Source organism: Bos taurus, chromosome X, assembly GCF_002263795.3.
Source record: "Bos taurus isolate L1 Dominette 01449 registration number 42190680 breed Hereford chromosome X, ARS-UCD2.0, whole genome shotgun sequence".
Classification (NCBI taxonomy): Eukaryota; Metazoa; Chordata; class Mammalia; order Artiodactyla; family Bovidae; genus Bos; species Bos taurus.
The window spans coordinates 122,801,645-122,824,009 of record NC_037357.1 but is presented as its reverse complement, the minus strand read 5'-3'; the positions used below and the strand labels follow the sequence as shown (position 1 = coordinate 122,824,009).

The 22,365-nt window shown below is 44.5% G+C and overlaps 1 pseudogene; it reads right to left on the bottom strand.

Annotated features, from left to right (window-relative positions):
* Positions 1-679: 679 nt before the first annotated feature.
* Positions 680-3,037, bottom strand: LOC783577 (heat shock protein HSP 90-beta-like; annotated as a pseudogene).
* Positions 3,038-22,365: the final 19,328 nt, after the last annotated feature.

Sequence of the window (22,365 nt, the reverse complement as noted above, 5' to 3'; positions counted from 1 at the left end):
GGCCACCCAGGCCAGGATTCAGTAGGATGGCGAGAACCTCAGGAACCTATACACTGAGACCTCAACATTGCAGGTCCAGAAAACTGATTGTGTTAGAATGACTGAAGCTAACCAACTTTGGTGGGGTGGGAGTTGGGGGGGGGTTGGCTTCTGCTAGTCATTCTCACAGAGACTAGTGCATAAATGCGAAGTAAATTCACAATAGGAAACCTAACAGCTTAGCTGACCAAAAAGATTATGTCTTTGTTGAGTAGGGTGGATGCCCATTTTGGCTGTTCAGAGTTCCTTACTCTTGGATGGTTGTTGAGATGCTGACTAATTCTCACTTTCCAAGTCTTTGTTTTCTAGCTTTTAATCAGAGCATCCTTTTTTGGGGGGAGAGGTTGTTAAAATCTTTTTTTAAAAAAATCAGAATTTAATCCAATCAACTTTTTTTAAAAACTGGGTAAAAAACCTGCATCTTCTTTATTTTTAATACTTTAATTTCAGAACAAAATAAACAACAAAAAAAAAACACCACACACAACATTCAACCCCCAAGTCAAACATGGAGAGGGATAGGGCTTGAGGCCCATGTATTCTGCCTTAGAAGGACAGAAATAAAACCACTAGACATCAGCAGAGGGAACCACATGGGCCAGGGCCACCGGGTCTGCTGCTGCTGCAGGAGCCATGGGGACGCTATACAGAGGGAGCAGTCTGCAGGTAGAAACTCCTAATCTACTTCTTCCATGCAAGAGGCGTCCTCGTCACCCTCAAGGTGGGGAATCTCATCAGGAACAGCAGTGCTGGGCTCCTCTGCATCACCTCATCTTCATCAGTGCCCAGGCCAAGCTTTATCATGCGATAGATGCAATTGGAGTGTGTCTAGGGATCCTCAAGCGAGAAGCCAGAGGAGAGCAGTGCAGTTTTGAACAGCAGCACCACCAGGTCCTTGACAGCCTTGTCGTTTTTGTCTGCCTCTGCCTTCTGCCGCAGGGTCTCCACGATGGGGTGGTCAGGGTTGATCTCCAGGTGCTTTTTGGCCATCATGTAGCCCATGGTCGAGTTGTCCTGAAGCGTCTGGGCTTTAATGATGCGCTCCATGTTGGCGGTCCAGCCGTAGGTGCTGGTCACAATGCAGCAGGGTGACAACATGAGCCTATTGGAGATCGTCACCTTCTCCACCTTCTTATCCAAGATCTCCTTCATGAGTTTGCAGAGGTTCTCAAACTTTGCCTTGCTCTCCTCCATCTTCTTCTTCTCCTCCTCATCCTCAGGCAGCTCCAGGCCCTCCTTGGTCACAGAGACCAGACTCTTCCCATCAAACTCCTTGAGCTGCTGTACACAGTACTCATCGATGGGCTCCGTCATGTACACCACCTCAAAGCCTCGCTTCCGCACACGCTCCACAAATGCAGAGTTGGCAACCTGCTCTTTGCTCTCACCAGTGATGTAATAGATGGACTTCTGGGTCTCCTTCAAGCGAGACACATATTCTGAGAGAGAAGTCATCTCGTCTCCAGACTGGGATGTGTGATAGCGCAGCAGCTCAGAAAGGCATTGCCGGTTAGTGGAGTCCTCATGGATTCCAAGCTTCAGGTTTTTAGAGAATGCCTCGTAGAATTTCTTATAGTTCTCCTTGTCTTCTGCTAGCTCAGAGAAGAACTCAAGGCACTTCTTAACAATGTTCTTACGAATAACCTTCAAAATTTTGCTCTGCTGGAGCATTTCTCAGGAGATGTTCAGAGGAAGGTCTTCAGAGTCAACCACCCCACAGATGAAGTTGAGACATTCCAGAATCAACTCATCACAGCTGTCTATGATGAACACACGGCAGACATACAGTTTGATGTTGTTCTTTTTCTTTTTGTTCTCGAAGAGGTCAAAAGGAGCCCGATGGGGGATGAACAGCAGTGCTCTGAATTTCAGTTGACCTTCTACAGAGAAGTGCTTCACTGCCAAGTGATTTTCCCAGTCATTGGTAAGACTCTTGTAGAACTCTCCATATTTCTCCTGGGTGATGTCATCAGGGTTCCTGGTCCAAATGGGCTTGGTCTTGTTCAGTTCTTCCTGATCAATGTACGTCTCCTTTATCTTCTTTGTCTTCTTTTTCTTATCTTTGCCACTATCATCCTCCTCGTCTGAGCCCACATCTTCAAATTTAGGCTTCTCTTCATCATCCTCCTGGTCTGAGCCCACATCTTCAAATTTAGGCTTCTCTTCATCATCTTTATCTTCCTCTTCTTTCTCACCTTTCTCTTCTTCAGCCTCATCATCACTAATTTCCTTCTCACATTCTTTCTCCAGATAAAGTGTGATGGGATAGCCTATGAACTGAGAGTGATTCTTCACCACTTCTTTGACCCGCCTCTTTTCCAAGTACTCTGTCTGGTCTTCCTTCAGGTGGAGAATCACTTTGGTACCACAGCCAATAGGCTCACCATGGTCAGCACGGACAGTGAAGGAACCTCCAGCAGAAGACTCCTAAGCATACTGTTCATCATCATTATGCTTTGTGATCACAACCACTTTCTCTGCCACTAGGTAGGCAGAGTAGAAGCCCACACCAAATTACCCAGTCACGGAGATGTCTGCAGCAACCTGAAGAGCCTCCATAAATGCTTTAGTGCCAGACTTGGCAATGGTTCCCAAATTATTTACAAGATCAGCTTTGGTCATGCCAATGCCTGTGTCTATCAGAGTCAGAGTACGCTCCTGGGGGTTCGGGATGATGTCAATTTTCAGCTCTTTACCACTGTCCAATTTGGAAGGGTCTGTCATGCTCTCATAGCGAATCTTGTCCAAGGCATCAGAAGCATTACTGATCAACTCCCGAAGAAAAATTTCCTTGTTTGAATAGAAGGTGTTGATAATAAGAGACATGAGTTGGGCAATTTCTGCCTGGAAGGCAAATGTCTCCACCTCCTTCTCTCCATGGTGCACTTCCTCAGGCATCTTCAAGGATAAGAATCACAGGTACTATAGAACACCAAGTGGGCAATGGCTGCCTTGGGCTCACTCGCCGCAAGAAGGCTGTGCGGGGGTGACTCAAGAGCAATCCAATCAGCTTTTAAAAGTTCTAGTCATTTTCCTTGAGATCCTTCTCAAAATATTTTGGTGGGATGGATGTATCCTCAAATATTTTCAGTCACAATTTCATAGGGTCTATATAGATTATTTTTGTGAATGCTGCTGCTGCTGCTGCTGCATCACCTCAGTCGTGTCCGACTCTGTGTGACCCCATAGACGGCAGCCCACCAGGCTGCCCCATCCCTGGGATTCTCCAGGCAAAAACACTGGAGTGGGTTGCCATTTCCTTCTCCAATGCATGAAAGTGAAAAGTGAAAGTGAAGTCACTCAGTTGTGTCGAACTCTAGCGACCCCATGGACTGCAGCCTACTAGGCTCCTCCATCCATGGGATTTTCCAGGCAGGAGTACTGGAGTGGGATGCCATTGCCCTCTCCATTTGTGAATGCTAATCACATCCATTACCTAACCTCATCCCCTCCTGGATATGCTTAAATGTCACACCTCCATATATTGACTGCAACAGAGATTCTTCCTATCCATCATTTCCTTCTCTGCCTCCCTACTCTAATATGCGTGTGCGTGTGCATGCATGCCCGCATGCACACACACACTGTTTCTTAAATTTTTGGAAACTTCTGGACAATTCTCCAACTTCTGTAATTCTTTTGGCTTGTTTAGATTTGGGCAGAATTGAGTTTTCACCTCTTATTAAATGTCAATACAAATAAGATTTAGCTTGTTTAAGGATCTCAGTCAGCTTTGAATTAGTAAGCACTACAAGTGTACAACAGAGAAGGCAATGGCACCCCACTCCAGTACTCTTGCCTGGAAAATCCCATGGACGGAGGAGCCTGGTGGGCTGCCGTCCATGGGGGCTGCCGTCCATGGGGTCGCTAAGAGTCGGACACAACTGAGGGACATCACTTTCACTTTTCTCTTTTCACTTTCATGCATTGGAGAAGGAAATGGCAGCCCACTCCAGTGTTCTTGTCTGGAGAATCCCAGGGATGGGAAGCCTGGTGGGCTGCTGTCTATGGGGTCGCACAGAGTTGGACACGACTGAAGCGACTTGGCAGCAGCAGCAGCAGCGACAAGTGTACGAAGCAGGCACAGTGGTTATGTTCTGATTTTCTCCTCCTTAGTATAGAGCATTTAACGTACCTGTGATTCTGGATAGCTTTCAGAAAAATACAAGGCATTCCTTCAACTTTGGCAGGCATGTTAGCCATGAAGAAACTGCCAGAATGCGCTTGAGAGTTTAAAGGGTAGAAAATGGAACCCATAAATTTGACAAGCTCTTTATGTTCCATGCATGAGGGTTGATGATAAACAAATCTTGATTAAATGCTTATTTGTGCTGTTCTTGGCTTTCAGAAGAGGAAAATATTTAATTCCACTCTGAGTGCAGGTGACTCTTCTTGGGACTCCTGCCTTCCTTTATCAACACAGGGCAGATTTGAATCAATATTTAATGTGTAAACACATGGCTCAGCCTCATGGGTGATGACTGCTGGTCACCAGACCCCAGCTGAGTGCAGCATCTCCATTCAGTAGCGGTCTCTGTATTAGTTTACAAAGGTTGAGGGACTTGAACAAAATTTCTTTTTCTCTTTGGCTACAGTCTTTTCTCTATTAAGCAAATGACTTAAATCATATTTGGGTTACCTTGGAATACATGGTCTAATAGTGTTTTACCTTTTGGAAAAAAACCAATTTCCTGAGAAAGCTTATCTAATGCTACTTTCTTGCTTAAAATATTAATCAGTGGTGCCTCACAACTTAGAGGATAAAGACTGAACTCGCTTACTGATATTCATGTCTCTCCACCACCTGCCCGCAGGAAATCTCTCCAATCTTCTCATCTCTAACCATTTGCTGTTACGAAATTACCCCAGGATATTAATTTCTACCTCCTTCTCTCCCTCTCTTATTCCCTCTTTCTCTTACTCCCTCCCTCTCTTTTTCCTGCTGTTCAATCCCTCTTTCCTTTCTCCCTCCTTCCCTCCCTCCTTCTCCCCCTTGCTTCCTCCCAGCACCTACTCATTAGGCATCTACAGTGTGACTGACTCAGTGTAGGGGGCAGGATGAAGTTAGCCGCCCAGCTTCCAGCATCATGGGGGAGAGGGACATAGCAGCCATACTTAAGTGCTTATAATGGTGAATGAATCACCCAACTTTGCTTGAGGGCCTCAGACAAATCCTCAGGGAATCGAGGACTTGTACCCTGAGCTTTGATGCACAGTTGGGGCTCACCAGGTAGACAAAGTAGAGGCACAGCACAAAAGGGAGAGCAGGGGTAAGAAACCCCACATCTTCCTGCCCTCCTCCCCTCCCCTTCTCTCTATCTACTGAGTGCCCATGACCTGGTAAGCACTGGTCTAGTCCCCAGAGATACAGCACTGAAACAGAAAGATGCTATCCCCGCTAGTGATGGAATGGCACATGATTTGCTGAGACCGGCATGTCCCAAAATGTGTCCGGGGCACATCTGTCCCATGAGGCATTTCACATAATGTTCAAAAAATGTTGCTGCTGGAGATTTACAATGTACAATTTCATAGTCAAGGTCCCAGGAAGTCCTATATTAAGAAACCTGTTATTTTAGGTTACTCAGTGTTTTCCAAACATGTTTAACCAAGGGAGCCTTGTTCTAAGTCGCAACTATTATCATCACACCAAGCTAGTTTTCTAAAGGAGTTTCCACAGGAGCCACTTTGAGTACTCCATTCTTCCAACCTCTGCCTATTACATCATTTACCCATTTTCATAATAATGCAGCATGAAAACAGTCACAGAACTTCAGTGTCAGGTAACAAGAAGCTCTTAGTGCTTGCACAACTGGGGTGGTTGACTAGGTGGCTCTGCTGACCTTGACTCAGCTGGCTCCTAAGACTGGGGTCTGCCTGCTTCTTAGCTGGGATCACTGGGGTGCAATGGCTTTGCCCTGCTGGTCTCTCAGTCTCCAGCAGGCCAGCCTGGGCATATCTGCCTGGTGATGCCTGAGGGTGTAAAAGGCAAGCAGAATTATGAAAGCCAATTTCCAGACCCCTGTTTCGTCGAGTTTTCTAACACCCCCCTGTCCAACGCAAGTCACATGGCTGACTTGCAAATGGTCAGGGAAGTGGGGAGAGCTACAAAGTTACATAACAAAAGCTGAGGATACAGGAAGGGGGAAGAATTGGGGCCATTTGATAATAGGTCACACCTCTGGATAGCATCACTGACTCAATGGACATGAGTTTGAGCAAACTCCAGGAGATGGTGAAGGACAGGGAAGCCTGGTGTGCTGCAGTCCATGGGGTTGCAAAGAGTCGGACACGACTGAGCAAATGAACACTACCAACACCACTTACACTAAGGCCCCAGCTTAGGTATCACTTCTTCAAGAAGCCTTTTCTGACTCCCTCAGACTCACACCCATTTTTTCTTTTTCCTTCTGAGATTCTCCACTGCATATCCAGTCCTCACTGCAGAGTTGAGGATTCTCTGGAACTCTTGAATTCTTGACTTTTCTGTTGATTCCCCTAGTTAGATGACAAACCGCTTGAGGGTGGAAACCATATTGTATACTTCATTTTCTCTGCCAGACCACCTAGCACAGCACTACGCACACAGGGGACATTTACTAAAGACTAATTAATTGAGGTCAGTGTTCTCATAGATGCATGGGATGAACCCCAGGGCCTCAGGTCAGGCTGTTGCCTGAGGGCTACCCCTGAACACTGCACACTGCCCCAGTGCTACCACCCAGGTCTGTGCCCAACTACAGACCGGGACCACCTCCAAGGGGTTGGCCCCTGTGTTAGAGAAACGCCAGGAAAGCCGTGCTGCAGAGCCGGAAGTGGCTCTGCTCTTGCTGTGTTCTCAGCCCTCGCTGGGACTCTAACCACTTCCCCTGAACTTCAGACCCTCCCAGAACCTCAGCCCTCCTGCAGTGGTGGTCCTCCTAAATTCGGGTCACTTGGCTCATTCCTTCCTGTCTCACCGTGCACTTCCTGTCTCTTGTGACTGCAAGGGCTTAGAGACCTGGTCTCCATTTCCAGCCCCAGCTGAGCCGTCTTGCCCCCCCAGTCATGCGGCTGGAGAGGAGAGCAATACTGTGAGAAGCACTGGATCTGTGCCCCGTGTTGGCCTCACCTGAGAGCTGGGTCACAAAGCACAAGCCCCAGAACTAGACTCTGCCTTGTACCCAGATCCCTGGAGGCACAGGCAAGTCTGAGAAGCAACAGCATCGGATCACAAGCTCTCCCGCGCCCCAGCCCTGTGACCTGGGCAAGTCGCTTCACTTCTGTTTTCTCATTTGTAAAGTGAGGGGTTTGAACAAATTGATCTTCTCCCTGATATCAAAGTAGACGCATTTAATGATGCATGATTCTTTTGTCAGATAAGTACAAAGGTGTGGAGAGTGGCAGAAAATTATATTCTGTGCAGAATCAAGAACTTTGAGAGCCAGAAGGAAGAACCTCATCGAACCTCTATCTCCTCTAGCTCCCTCTTGTTTTACGGAAAAGGAAACAGGTAGCCACAGCCACTTAGGGTCAAGCCCCGCTAAGGAGAAAGTCCATGTCCTGCTGTCTGGACCCTCACTGCACAAAGTGTGGTCCCCAGACCAGCAGCATCACTGTCATCTGGGCACCTGTGAGAAATACAGACTCTCGGGCCCCAGAATAGAACTTCTGAGTCAGAATCTGCATTTACCAAGCCTCCCAGCTGATTTGTATGCACAGCCAAGATTGGGGGGCTTCAGGGTTCAGTGATGCAGTTACTGGGAATCCCTGAAGACAAACTAGGTCCAGAACAGAAGGATCAATTCACAAGAAGTGAAAGCCCTGGCCTTGGAAGCCAGGAAACATGGATTTGAATCTCAACTTGCCAGTTTCAGCCCTGTGGTTTTCAGGAAGTTACTTAACCCTCCCTGAGCTTCAGTTTCCTCTCCCGTGAAATGTGTAAAGCACTTAGTATGATGGCCAGCACTTGGGAAGTACTTAGGAAATGTTAGCACAACAAGGCTTAGCGATTAAAAGCACAGATTCTGCAGCCAGACTTCCGGGTTTGTAACCCTCACTAGCTGTGTGACCTTCAGCAAATCATTTAACCTCGCTGTGTCCAAGGTTTCCCCATCTGCAAAACGGGACCAACAATAGGGTTGTAATGCTAATTTCATGGGTAAATATTTGTATTTAGACAGTATCTGGCCTATAGCAAGAGCTAAATGTCTGAAAAAATGGTAATATTGTTATTTTATAGACTTGGTGAAAGGAGGAAAGGCAGGCATACATAAATATTTTTAAGCTTTAATAAGAGAACAGTCATTGACGTATTACACTGCCATGTGTAAGATAGAGAGCTAGTGGGAAGCTGCTGTGTAGCAGAGGGAGCTCAGCTCAGTGCTCTGTGATGACCCTCTAGGTGGGATAGGGTGGAGGGGGGCTCCAGAGGCAGGGTATATATGTATACATATGGCTGATTCACTATGTTGTGCAGCAGAAAGCAACACAACATTGTAAAGCGATTATACTCCAGTTAAAAAAATAATAAGAGAGCAGCCTCTTTCTCTCACATATAAAGAAAGTGGGGAATGCAGCCCCGATGTTGGTATCATCAGGACCCAGACGCCTGTCCTTCATTGCCATCCTCATCATGTAGACTCTGTTCTCAAGGGCTAGGATGGCTTCTGCAATTTTGACTCTCGTATCCAGGTATCCAGGCAGGAGCACAAGAAACGGGCTCTGCATCAGTTACATTTCACTGCTTAACAAGTCATCCTAAAACTTAGGAGCTGGAAATAAGAAACCTTCATTATCTCAGTTTCCATATTATCTCCTAGATATTATTATCTCATAGTTTCTCACCACTGGGAGCAGCTTAGCTGTGGGTTCGTGGCTCAGTGTCTCCCAGGCTGCAAGTAAGGCATCAGCTGGGCTGCAGTCACCCCAAGGCTCCGTTCAGGAGATCTGCTTCCAGCCCGTTCACATGGTGTCGGCAGGGTCTGAACACCAGGAGATGGGTGTCACTGGGCCATCTTAGAGGCTGCCTCCCACAGGCTCTTCTCAGTGACCCAGCTTCCTGCAAGCAACCTTTCTGGAGTTTCCACCCAACACTTCTCCTTCTAGCTCACAGGCTAGAACTTAGTCATGGGGCTACATCAAATTGCAAGAGAGGCTAAGAAATAGAATCTTTTGGTTAGATGCATTTCCACCCTGATTTAAAATCTGTTTCATCAAACTTATTTACAAAATGAAAAGAGACTCACAGACTTAAAGAACAAACCTATGGTTCCAGGGTGGAAGGGAGGGGGGCGAAAGGATTGGGAGTTTGGGAGTGACCAGCACACACGCTATGTCTAAAATAGATAACCAACAAGGACCTAGTGTACAGCACAGAGAACTCTGCTCAGTACTCTGTAATAACCTAAATGGAAAAAGAATTTGAAAAAGGATAGACGCATGTATATGCATAACTGCTGTATACCTGAAACAAACATAACATTGTCTATTAACTATTTATTATTGCTTAGACACTCAGTCACATCCAGCTCTTTGTGACCCCATGGACTGTATGTAGCCCACCAGGCTTCTCTGTCCACGAGATTCTCCAGGCATGAATACTGGAGTGGGTTGCCATTTCCTCCTCCAGGGGATCTTCCTGACCCAGGGATTGAACCTGCGTCTCGTGCATCACAGGTGGATTCTTTACCACTGAACCACCTGGGAAACCCCAGTCAACTTATATGCCAATATAAAATAAAAATTTTAAAAAGTCTCTAAAAAATCAGTTGTATTAGTAAAGCAGGAAGAGGCAATGGCTAGTTCATTTTCCATAACCTTTCTATAGAATGCTGAGTCTCAGGTCTGGACTCCAGACCGTCAGCATCGGCAACATCTGGGAACTGGTTACCAAGGCAAATGTTTGAGTCCCACCACAGAGCTGCTGACTCAGAAACTCCGAGGTAGAGCCTGCTGATCTGTGTGAACAGGCTCCCCAGGGAATTTGGGGGAGTGTGAGAACCACTGTGATAGAGGACAAATTAGCTGCCATTCAAAGGGATGCTTCAATACAACATGTAGTCTATTTATAAGAACCCACAAGTTGGGTTATCTCTAGTCTGCCCTGCTCATGAACTAGCGGGCTTTTAAAGATGAATGGGGGACTGTCTAATGATTTAAGTATAATCCACTTCAGTGGTTCCATCTTGAGATAACCGGGAATTTATCAGGTGGTAAGCTCCATTGTACAGATAAAGCAAAGAGATCCTGAATGAAGTTTCCTGTGTGGTGAGGAAAGAACCGTAGGTTCCCAGTGGCTAGAAATTCCTTCTCTAAGTACTAGAATCATAACAGGATGATATAATGAACTACTTAAATAATCAAGTCATGCAAAGCTGAATGTTTTACTCAAATCCCAGGAAATAATAAATGAGGACAGACTACAGAAGGGTGTTACAGTTTGATTTTTTGTGTCCATCCCACATTTATATGTTGAAACCTAACCCCCAAGGTGATGGTATCAGGAGGTGGAGCTTTTGGAAGGTGTTCAGGGCATGAAGGCAGAGCCCATGACTGCTGCTGCTGCTACTGCTAAGTCGCTTCAGTCATGTCCGACTCTGTGTGACCCCATAGACGGCAGCCCACCAGGCTCCTCCGTCCCTGGGATTCTCCAGGCAGAAACACTGGAGTGGGTTGCCATTTCCTTCTCCAATGCACAAAAGTGAAAAGTGAAAGTGAAGTCGCTCAGTCGTGTCCGACTCCTAGCGACCCCATGGACTGCAGCCCACCAGGCTCCTCCATCCATGGGATTTGCCAGGCAAGAGTGTTAGAGAGGGTAGTGCTCCTATAAAAGGGACCAGGAAAACTCCCTTGCTCTCTTTGCTGAGGGAAGTTACACCTAGAAGGCACTGCCAATGGTCTACTGAACCAGGAAGTGGGCTCTCACTAGACACTGAATCTTCCGGTGCCTTGATTTTGGACTTCCCAGGATCCACAACTGTGAGAAATACATTTCTGTTGTTTGTAAGCCACCTGGTGTGAAGTACTTTGTGATAGCAACCCAAATGGTGTGAGACAATGCAAGATGTCAATAACCCACAAGTAGATTGTTGGGAGGCAGCTGCATGGGATGGAAAACAGGACATGGAATCTGTGGCCTAATTCTATTTCAACATGTGCCAAAATTTCAGTAAGACTCAGGACTTCTGAGCTCCATTTTTCTCCTAAAATGGGGATAATAATAGCTACAGGTTTATTTGGCAGAGGAGAGAAAATTCTCTGATGTCCTCCATGTGCAGCACTGAACTCAATCCCTGACAATAGTGGGACCGACAATGTGATGTGGTCTCTCTTCTTTTCCTCCATTTAAATCATGGGTAGAGAGATGATATGCACTCATAATACTTTTAAGTAGTTTCAGAACTTACAAGGAAATGAAGTATTCTAAATTTGGTTCTGATTTCCTTGAAAATCTGTATTTTCTTTTGTTTTATTCCATTTCTCTTCATTATGCCAGTTTACGTCAAGTTACACAATTCTTGCTCCATTTGGTGTTTATCGTCAATCTTTATTTTTTCTTTATTGTTGCTGTACCCTCTTTTGCAAATGGATGTTGCTGCTTAAACATACTGGTTCCTTTTTGTTTTTGTTTGGTTTGGGGTTTTTTGGGCTCTTCTTTTAATTAGATATTCCTGACAACTTCTTGCTTCTGAACAGCTGACAGGATCAATCAGAATCCATCATTTTGGGTGTGCCTCTACCATAGGCAGGAATATGACCTTGTGCTGAGGTGACCCACTGCTAAAACCAATGCCATCTTTCTATTTCTTGTGTGTGGTGGGGTGGAATTTTAGGTGTTTAAATTCCAAGTCCCATTCTCCTCCACACCCATCTTTGCTCTAGCACAGCTGACAGCGCACTCCTCAGCTCCTTGTTTGAAATGCCTGTGGCTGTGGCAGGGGGCTCAGAACACCCGGACTCTGACCCAAGAAAGAAGCTACTCCTCTTGCTGAATACAAGGCCCCGTCTCTCAGAGTAGAACCAGCTTGGTGGTGCAGAGGTGCTGGGGGAGGAAGTTCAACAGTGATCACCAGAAGGCCTTCTGAGGGCACCGGGCCCTCATAGGCTGACAACCCAGAAGCTTCCCTCTTCGGCCCTCTTCTCTGCCCTGGCTTCTTGTTTGGCTCTGGCTTTGGTATTTAAGCAGAACTAGCCTATCCTCTGAGGGAGAAAGAGCTTTTCCCTGGGGGCTGTGGGGTGTGTTGCTCTTTTTAGGTTTTCTCTGTGGCTCTGAGTATGGAAGACAAAGTCGTAGGGTGGTCCCATGGAGCAGTCAGTCCTGGGACCAGTTCTGTTGTAGCAGCTTAGGGTCTGGGGTCAGGCAGGGTCCAGTCAGGGGATAGAAGCTACATCAGTTATTTGAACCTTATTGAACAATAAGGTTTTCCTATTAAGACATCACTAACTATGGGCAGGAGGAGAAGGGGACGACAGAGGATGAGATGGCTGGATGGCATCACTGACTCGATGGACGTGAGTCTGAGTGAACTCCGGGAGTTGGTGATGACCAACGCAGGGAGGCCTGGCGTGCTGCGATTCATGGGGTCGCAAAGAGTTGGACACGACTGAGCGACTGAACTGAACTGAACTGAACTATGTATACAATTGTTAACTAGGTAACCAAAAAGGTGAAAGGAGAATTCTAAGATGTCACTAAGGTAGCAACTGTAGGAAGCGACTCTGACTCCTGAGGCTGAGAGAGCAAAGGCTAGAGACTTGGCATGGAGGGAGGTGGGATTCCCAGTGGCTCAGTGGTAAAGAACCCGCCTGCCAGTGCCAGATCCCTAGGTCGGGAAGATCCCCTGGAGAAGGAAATGGCAACCCACTCCAGCGTTCTTGCCCCAGGGAAATCCCATGCAGAGAGGAGCCTGGTGGGCTACAGTCCACGGGGTTGCAAGAGAGTCTGACACAACTGAGCAACTGAGCATGCACACAGAGATTTGGGGAAGGTGCACATGTTGCTGAAACTCGGATCTCTGAGGAGGCCACTGGTGCTGACTTCTCCAAGAAAAGGGCCCAGGCACTGACCCCCACAGAGGGGGTGGGTTGCTGGCCAAGCCAAACCATGAGCAACCAGCAAAATAGAAATGTAGTTTGCAGAGTCCCAGCACCAGTGTCACAGGACAGAGCATGGAAGGGTGGGCTTGGGACTGAGAGAACACGTGAAAAAATGGACAACTTAACAACTGGCACAAGTCCTTTCTGACAATTGAGTGCATCCCAGGACAATGCATCTCAACTTTAAGGTGCATACAAGTCCCCCAGGCCTAAGCTTCTGCATCTCTGACAAGCTCCCAGGGATGCTCACATTTGAGCGGCGAGATCCTAGGAGGTCTTGAAGAATTTGGTGCTTGTGCCTTCCTGTTCGGCATGGAGAGAAGCCCCTTACAGGACTTCTCGCTGGTCAGTTGTGTCTTCGTGCCACCTTTGGGGCAGGCATGTGGTGTGCCCTCCTTTCCCACCTTCCTTACTCTAGGGCTTTCTCGTTTCTTGCTTCTGCATCAAATCTGTCAGGACTTCACTGGCTGATGGGGATTCAGAGAGTTCCAAGGTGAAAGCCTGGCCTCTCCCAAATGCTATTAATGTTTTAACTTGAGCCATTTCATGCCATCAGTCAAATAGGAAAGCAGGAAGGGGCTCATCCGGGCTGATCTCAGATGGTTCATCCTACGTACCTGGAGACAATGTTTTATTGATGACCATCACTTTGTGATAATTCGACAGGGTGTCTACAGAGTAGATGTGATGTTAAAGAGGTGATGTTAAAGAGGTGATGAAGAATCCCAAACTCACCCATGATTTCCACACAGGCTCTCCGTACTGTATCCATCTTTTCCTAATGGGATCATCTTACCAAATTGGTGTGAGGAGAAAGTAGATTGTCCCCAAACAGTTTGAATTATAAGACCACACTTTGTAAATTCAAGGTATAATAAACAGGGTGGTGGCCACAGCCCCAAAGTGGAAATCTGGGAACATCTTGAAGAAACAGCAGCCAAAGAATGAACTCAAAGCAGCCATGGCCAACGTCCGTTCTTGGCAGCTTGCTATGGGATCTCAGTAGCTCCGTAGCTGGACCTAGCTTCCCAGTTCCCTCTGCAGTGGGTATTTGAAGCTGGCCTTATACTTCCTTATCATAAGGGAGCTCTCACAAGAGAGTGGATGCAAAGGTGAGCAGGCTGTTAGAAATAAATACTATGATTCAGATATGTCAAGGTGCAAAAAGGAAGATATTCCTTGCCTAGGTCATTTATACTTTCCATGATGGTGTCCATAGCAAAACTTTCCTCCTGGCATCTGAAGTTATAGTGCCCCCATACCTTTCCCCATTCATGTATTAATATCAGGAATATTATTTTATGTATGATCACCACAGCATTCTGAAATAGGAGCAAGAATGACTTTTTGTGGACTGATTCTACAAGTGAGAGAACTGGGCAAAGAGATTCCAAGTTGGCAGAATAGTGATCTAGTCCCCTGGCTAGAGAGAGAAGTGCTCTGAAGACCCTGGAAATATGGCTGCTCAAGTCTGGAGCCCATTGCTTTATACCAGGGGTCAGCAAACTTGTTCTTTAAAGTGTTCAATAGCAAATATTTTTGGCTTTGTGGGCCATATGGTCTCAGTTGCAACTACTCATCTCTGCTGTTGTGGCATGAAAGCAGCCGTAGATGGTGTGTAAACAAATACGTTTGGCTGTCTTCCAACAAAACTTTATGAAAACAGGCAGAGGGCTGGATTTGGCCAGAAGGCTGTAGTTTGCCGACTCCTGCTTTATATCAATGGCCAAGATAGATACTGTGAACTATGTACCTGGTTTAATTCTTACAAGAACAGGAAAGAATCTGAGATAAAAAGAAAGATTGGAGATGCAGGGCAGACACAGGTGACAAAAAGAGCACTGGGTGAATCACAGGGGTTTTTTTGAGTGGGATTCTTTTTTTTTTTTTTTTGACAAGGCAGCACATGGGATTTTATCTCCCTGACTGGGGATCGAACTTGTGCCCTCTGCATTGAGAGTATGCACTCTTAGCCACTAGACCACCAGGGAAGTCTGGGAGTTGAGTGAGAAGAAGGAATAAGAGATAGCTGTAGGATGTCAATGAAAAGAGACAAGAGATGAAAAGAAAGCAAGAAAAAGAAAGAATAGCTGTTAAAACAACTTCAATTTTTTTGAGATCAGTAAGATAAAAGAAAAGTGAATTCTGAAGCTTATCCAGGGCTGTGTGAAAGCCAGTGAAATTTTATTATAGTTTTTCCATGTGAGATGAATTCACTTTCTTCAAATAATTTTATTTTCTGACAAACTTAATCAGGGCAGGCCCAATGAAGTTCGTGATATCAAATCACTGTCAAGTTAGGCCTCTGTAAAAAGAATTGTCCAGCCGACTCTAGCAGTTGGCTAACAACAATTTAGAAATGCCTAATTTATGACCAGGAATGATGAAATCTAGAAAATATTTCCTAGGAGAGAAATATGTTTTAGTTGCCTGACAGCAAAACAAGGCCCTTGTTATTAATGCACTGATTCTATGACGTCTTTACTCTTTTAGAGATTAAAGAGGTTTTTTGTAGATATCAAGTACCTGGTATTGCTAAAGCTTTGAGAAGGCTTTGGAGACAGTTCTTGTTGTTTTGCAAACATATCCTCCTTCTCCATAGTCTGAAAGATGATTTCAGACTTCTTTAAAGAAGCTTTCGTTTGTAGTTTCCTTATCGGCTTTACTGCTTTCCAATGCCAGCAAGAATACTATCTGAGCCAGCAGCACAAAGACTTCAAAACTTTTGAAGAAGCAGTTTGAGTTGCTACTTTAGAGAATATGTTTTTCTAAAAACACAGGATCCTAGGAGCTGGGAAAGTGCATGACTATGGACAGTGAGCCTAATCAAATAGGACATTTATCATGGCTGCACTGTTTTGTACTCCTCCACTTTCAAGTGCTGGAATATTCTGTGTCCAGAAGCTCTGTGGGTGGTGATACCTCCTTTTGCTGGGAGCGGTGATGTGCAGTAGTTATGGACACAGATACCCTTGACTTGACTCCCAGCTCTGCCACTTGCTGGGTGGGCAATATGAGAACAGTTAGTCCGACTGTGGCTCACCTTTTCCATCTGTAAAATGGACATGATGACATCAGTATCTACCTTCAAGTATCTTTTCAAAGATTGAATGAACTGAAATACGTATGAGCACTTAGGAGAATGCCTGTAGAAAGCACTCAATATTTTACTATCAGTATTAATGAGGAATAGAGAAAAACCATAATGAATCAGATTTTCTTTCAAAAGGTTGTCACCTACAGAACTGTGTCTGTGTGGGTGTCCGTATGTGTGTGTATGTGTGTCTGCCAGGTTGTTAAATATTGGCAATGTATAGCTGTATAATGTATACACACATGCAAAACTGCCATGGCAATTTTTGTGTAGAGGTGATTGCATAGTTAATGAGGTTCTAATCAAAGCACAATTACTGCTGATTGAAACCTGCCATAACTATCAATGTATTGGTAGATGAGATTGATTATATTTAAACATTAAACTTTAGCCCACATATCTCCTCTGAGCTGTAGACCCCTTTTGGATATTAAAGGTAACTCAAACTCAATGTATCCCAAACTCATCTCAAACTTAGTTCAACTCCAGCATAACTTGACTTAGTGAGAACATCACTGACCAGAAACCTGGAGTCACGTTTGACCCTTTCTGTTTCTCACTTCATCTAACCCACTATCTTGCCAATGTTATGTCCTATGTTTCTCTCAAATGTGGGCCTATCTTTCCTTTATCATTATGGAGAACTCTTGTAACCCAAGCTACAAATATTTCACATGAACTATGTTAGCCTCCTATTTGGCTTGCAACCATTTATTCTTTTTCTCCATGAAATCTGTTCTTCTTAAAACCAAGATTCAGTTTTATTCTTTTTTTTTTTTTTTCAGTTTTATTCTTATAACTGACATCACAATCACCCGGCTCAATTTAACAGTACTCTTCAATGATTGTGCTTGTGCTCAGTCGCTAAGCCATGTCAAACTCTTTGTGACCCCATGGACTATAGCTCACCAGGTTCCTCTGTCCATGGAATTCTCCAGGCAAGAATACTGGAGTGGGTTGCCATTTCCTCCTCCAGGGGATCTTCCAGACTCAGGGATCAAATTCACATCTCCTGCATTGGCAGGTGAGTTCTTTACCACTGAGCCACCTGGGAAGCCTGCCGTCCAATGATACCCTTTGTAAAAACACAGTCCGTGCCCACAGAACACTGCTTACTCACTGCTAGTAGACTGCTCTCCAGGATGCACATATATTTCTGCTCCTACCAATTGGGCTCTATGTTTACTAAGAGTCTCTAACCTGTTTTTGTCTGTTTTTGAAATAAATACCAAATTTAATGTATTATGTAAGCAGATGAAACATGAACACATTCATATTTCAGAGGGCTTTGCTTTTTCCCTCTGAAAACTAGGTTGGATACTTTGGGAAGACTCAATAAAGATGAATTGCTATGAAGAAAAGTATTCACTTAAGTATAAGTGAGAAATATAGAAAAGATCTAATAAAATAAAACTCTAGAATAATTCTGCTCTCTGAATTCTTTGCACATGTATATCAGTTCTTTTTTAAAAGCAACTGAATTGGAAAACTGCAGTCAGCACATTATATGGATAAGACAGAGACCAAGGAAAGACATTCATCGAAACCACACTTAAAGTCTTGGGTCTTCATGGAGTGACTGATGAATGAATATATGTTTCAAATAAAATGTGAAAGGTATACATGTGTCATTTTAAATGATTCTTATTTTATGGAGCCTTTTCAACCAACTGCTTAATCTTCTGTATGGATTACACAGCATTCCTTGAACTTCATATATTTTAATTCTTCTCTGTTTACCTTAGATTATACATCAGAGATCCTTAAAATGGTTGGTAAGGTCTGGTCTGGATGAACTGGAACCGCAAAGTCATCTTGAGACCTGGTACTAGCCAGTGCTGCCTTCTTTCCCAGGGACTTTCCTTGTGCCTTTCCCTCTGCCCAGAGGATTCACTCACCCCTTCCCTCTTCATCCCTCAGATCATTTTCTGATCTTCCCAAGGAGGTCAGAGCCCTGTGGTATTGGCTTACATCACTTAACTCTTCATCATAACTTTCAGCACCGCTGCAATTTTATATTTATTTTGTGGCTACTTGACTAGTATCTGCTGAATTAGTTTTCTAGGGCTGCTGAGACAAATTGCTACAATTTTGGTGGCTTAAAAAAACTAGAAATATGTTTTCTCACAGTTCTGAATCCCAGAAGTCTCAAAGCAAGGTGCAAATGGGGCCACAGTAACTCTGAATACTCTAGGGAGACTCCTTCCTCACCTCCTCCAGGTCTGGTGGCTCCTGGCATTCCTTGGCTTATGGCTGCACCACTCCAATCTCTGTCTCCTGCTTCATATGACCTCCCCTGTGTCTCAGAGTCATCCTGTTCTGTCTCTTAGGACACTGATTAGATTTAGCCACTGCCACCTCCCCCCTCCCATTCAGGGTGATTTTATCTCAAGAATCTTACCTTAATTATATCTACCTTTTACATATGCATTTATATATACCTTTTTTTCCAAATAAGGTAATACTCAAAGTTCCAGGTAGAACATCTTTTGTGGGCCACCCCCACTAGACTCTAAGTTTTGCAAAGGCAGAGATTATTTGTCTTTGCCTATTGCAATGTCTGACACATAGTAGATACTCAATAAATATTTGCTCTTTGAATGAATAAATGGGTCTTGTTTGGTCTCCAATATTAATCAGTTAGGTGGATGTGTTAGACTACCAATACACTAGTATAGATATGCTGATCACATTTTAAAGTATGGTGAACTCATTTCTATAAAAATTCTATTGTTCTGTAAAGTCTGCTGCTGCTGCTGCTAAGTCGCTTCAGTCGTGTCCGACTCTGTGCAACCCCATAGACAGCAGCCCACCAAGCTCCCCTGTCCCTGGGATTCTCCAGGCAAGAATACTGGAGTGGGTTGCCATTTCCTTCTCCAATGCATGAAAGTGAAACTGAAGTCGCTCAGTCGTGTCCGACTCTTAGTGACCTCATGGACTGCAGCCTACCAGGCTCCTCCGTCCATGGGGTTTTCCAGGCAAGAGTACTGGAGTGGGGTGCCATTGCCTTCTCCATCCGTAAAGTCAGTCCCTACTATTTTGTAAATGTACCGAACTCTCTTTTCAAACCAACTGACCACCTATTTCACAATCTTGTAAAGTCAAGCTTTAAAATCTAATTCCTTCTGGTTTATTATTATTCATTTAACATTTTAAATAGGGTCTATTTACACTAGCCCAGATAGCACTTAGTGACAAAGCGGTAACCATGGGGATAATAGGAGAAAAGGAGTGACAGGAGGCAACACTAACAGCGAGAAACCACACTATAAATATAAATACCTCAAAGCAAGTGTTTTTTAAAAATAGCATTGCAGAGTTATACGTTTCTGGGCAGTGTTGTTGTTTATTATGATTATTAGAGCTTATAGTAATACTTGGAAGTTTTACTTAGGAACAAAGGTAAAAAACACTCAACAACCCCAAAATACACTCCCATCACAAAAACTTGAAGCCCAGGCTGTCCATTTTATTAAAGTTTTGGCCTTAAGTTAAATGTGGCACAGTCAGAGTGGTTTCAATATTGAATTTATACATCCTACAATTAAAGAAAAGTGTTTTTATTCTCTAAGCTGTGCCTAGATTTTCAGACATTACCTGACTCTCTGGAATTTAAGAGAACAACAAGAGAGGCATCGTAAGTAGTAGAGGTGTCTTTTTTTCTTTTTTGCCTCACCATGAGTCATGTGGGACCTCAGTTCCCTGACCAAGGATCGAACTCATGTTCCCTGCAGTGAAAGCATGGACTCTTAACCACTGAACCACCAGGGAATTCCCTAGAGGTGTCATTGACCCCTTTCATAAAGCAGGTCTCAGTCAGATGAGGTTAAAGCTGACTAAAAGTAAAAGTCACTGGGTCAAGGGGTCCTATCCTCCTCTTGATGAGAAGCAACTATCAACTTCTGTGAGGTCTTTTTGGCTGATAGATATGGGAGTGGGCTGTTAGCCTCGTCTTCATTCCCAAGATCTGCAGAGAGGAAGAGCTTGGAAAGCAACCAGCAATTTACCATTTATTAAGAATTTAGAAAGTAGAAAGTGCTAGTTACTCAGTCATGTCTGACTCTTTGCAACCCCATGGTCTGTCCATGGAATTCTTTGGGCAAGAATACTGGAGTGAGTTGCCATTCCCTTCTCCAGGGGATCTTCCATATTATAGCACATTTTCCTAACAACCTGGTATGAGAGAGATTCCTAGGCTCAACTTATAAACAGGGAAAGCAAGATTCAGAGAGGTTAAGAAACTGGACCTAAGTCACACAGCTAGCAAATATCTCTCAGGATTGGGACACAACCTGTCTTGCTTCCAAAACCACAGGTTTTCTACTTTGCCAAGCTGCCTACCAGAGTTTGCTTTCTAAGGAAAAGGGCTAGTCCATTGATGACTCATGGCTAAGATAGCCTCAGAGAGCCCCTGCGTTCTAGCTTTTCAAACTGAGATATTTGTACCACATGACCTACATGGTGACATGCCAGGGTAAGCAGAACCACATAATAAACTTGATGTATCTTCAATGTCAAGTCTTATTCACGATGCATATGTGTATAAAAAGAAAAGTTTTAATGTGAAGCAAAGAGATTGAAAATATATTTCCTGCTTTTGGAAACTACTTTGGGTTAAATCATCAGATGCCAGGTATGGGGAACAAAGCAATCACCTTCAGCCTTCTCTACTTCAGAAGGATTTCTATAGGAAAGTTTGAGAAATATTGCAATAGTAAGGGAAAACTTAGTTGTATGGGTGTATCAGTCAGTGGTCTGTCAGGAAGACAGAGTTCATTCTAGGTCTTTCAGGGGGAATTTAGTACAGGAAATGGTTTACACAGTGTTGGCAAGGCACAAAGAGCTCATAGAAAAGATGAGGAAAGCCTGAGAGTAGTAATTGCAGGAAGCTACCTCCGAAGACTGGAGGAATCATTGTTAGGAATGGAGCAGCAAAAGGGAAGAGGTGGTACTACCAGAGGGGGACGCTCATCAGTGAAACTCTTTAAACACTGCTGATGCTTTGGGAATCCTGCTCCCTCCTGAAAACACCAAAGGCCCCTAGAGCCTGTAGCTACCCCTGATGTCAGATCTGCTACTTTCACTGTAGTCCTTAGTTGCTGGCAGTCACCAACAACTGTCCACCAGCACAGCTGCTGGAAAAACGGAAGGCCACCCGTTGTGCCAGGAATACTCCCAGAAGCAGGAGAAAAAGAACTTCTTCTTTTCTTTCACCTTCCAGTCTCCTGTCATTCTCTCCCACTGGCAGAACCCAAACAGATGCCAACAGGCAAGGGAGTCTGGGAAATGTAGTTTGCAAGTTTCCTGTCCCTGCCAATAAAGAGATGAGTGAAGAAGAGTGGGAATGATGGAATTAGGCAATTGAACAGTTATGGCCAGTTATGTTATTATTAATCTGTTTCCATGAAGGCTTATTTTTTATTTCTTCCCTAAGGATGGTAAAGAATATGTATCTCATTTGACAGGGATAAATACAAATATTCCTTGCTTCTCAACTCAATTTAGCTTCTGCCTTCAGACAGTGAGAGTTTAGCCAAGTTCAGATAGTGAGTGATATCTTTCTCTTTTTTTTAAAAGTGACCAACATTTGTTAAATGTTCCAGCCTCACACAAAAAGTCAGGGAAGTACCAAAGTCATCCAATGGGTTCATTTCTAGGTCCAGCAAGCAGTCATATTATGGCCCCATTGACACCACCCTTATGGCAGAAAGTGAAGAGGAACTAAAAAGCCTCTTGATGACAGTGAAAGAGGAGAGTGACAAAGTTGGCTTAAAGCTCAACATTCAGAAAACGAAGATCATGGCATCTGGTCCCATCACTTCATGGGAAATAGATGGAGAAACAGTGGAAACAGTGTCAGACTTTATTTTGGGGGGCTCCAAAATCACTGCAGATGGTGACTGCAGCCATGAAATTAAAAGACGCTTACTCCTTGGAAGGAAAGTTATGACCAACCTAGATAGCATATTGGAGAAGGCAGTGGCAACCCACTCCAGTACTCTTGCCTGGAAAATCCCATGAACGGAGGGACCTGGTGGGCTGCAGTCCATGGGGTCGCTAAGAGTCAGACATGAAGCGACTTAGCAGCAGCAGCAGCAGATAGCATATTGAAAAGCAGATATTACTTTGCCAACAAAGGTCCATCTAGTCAAGGC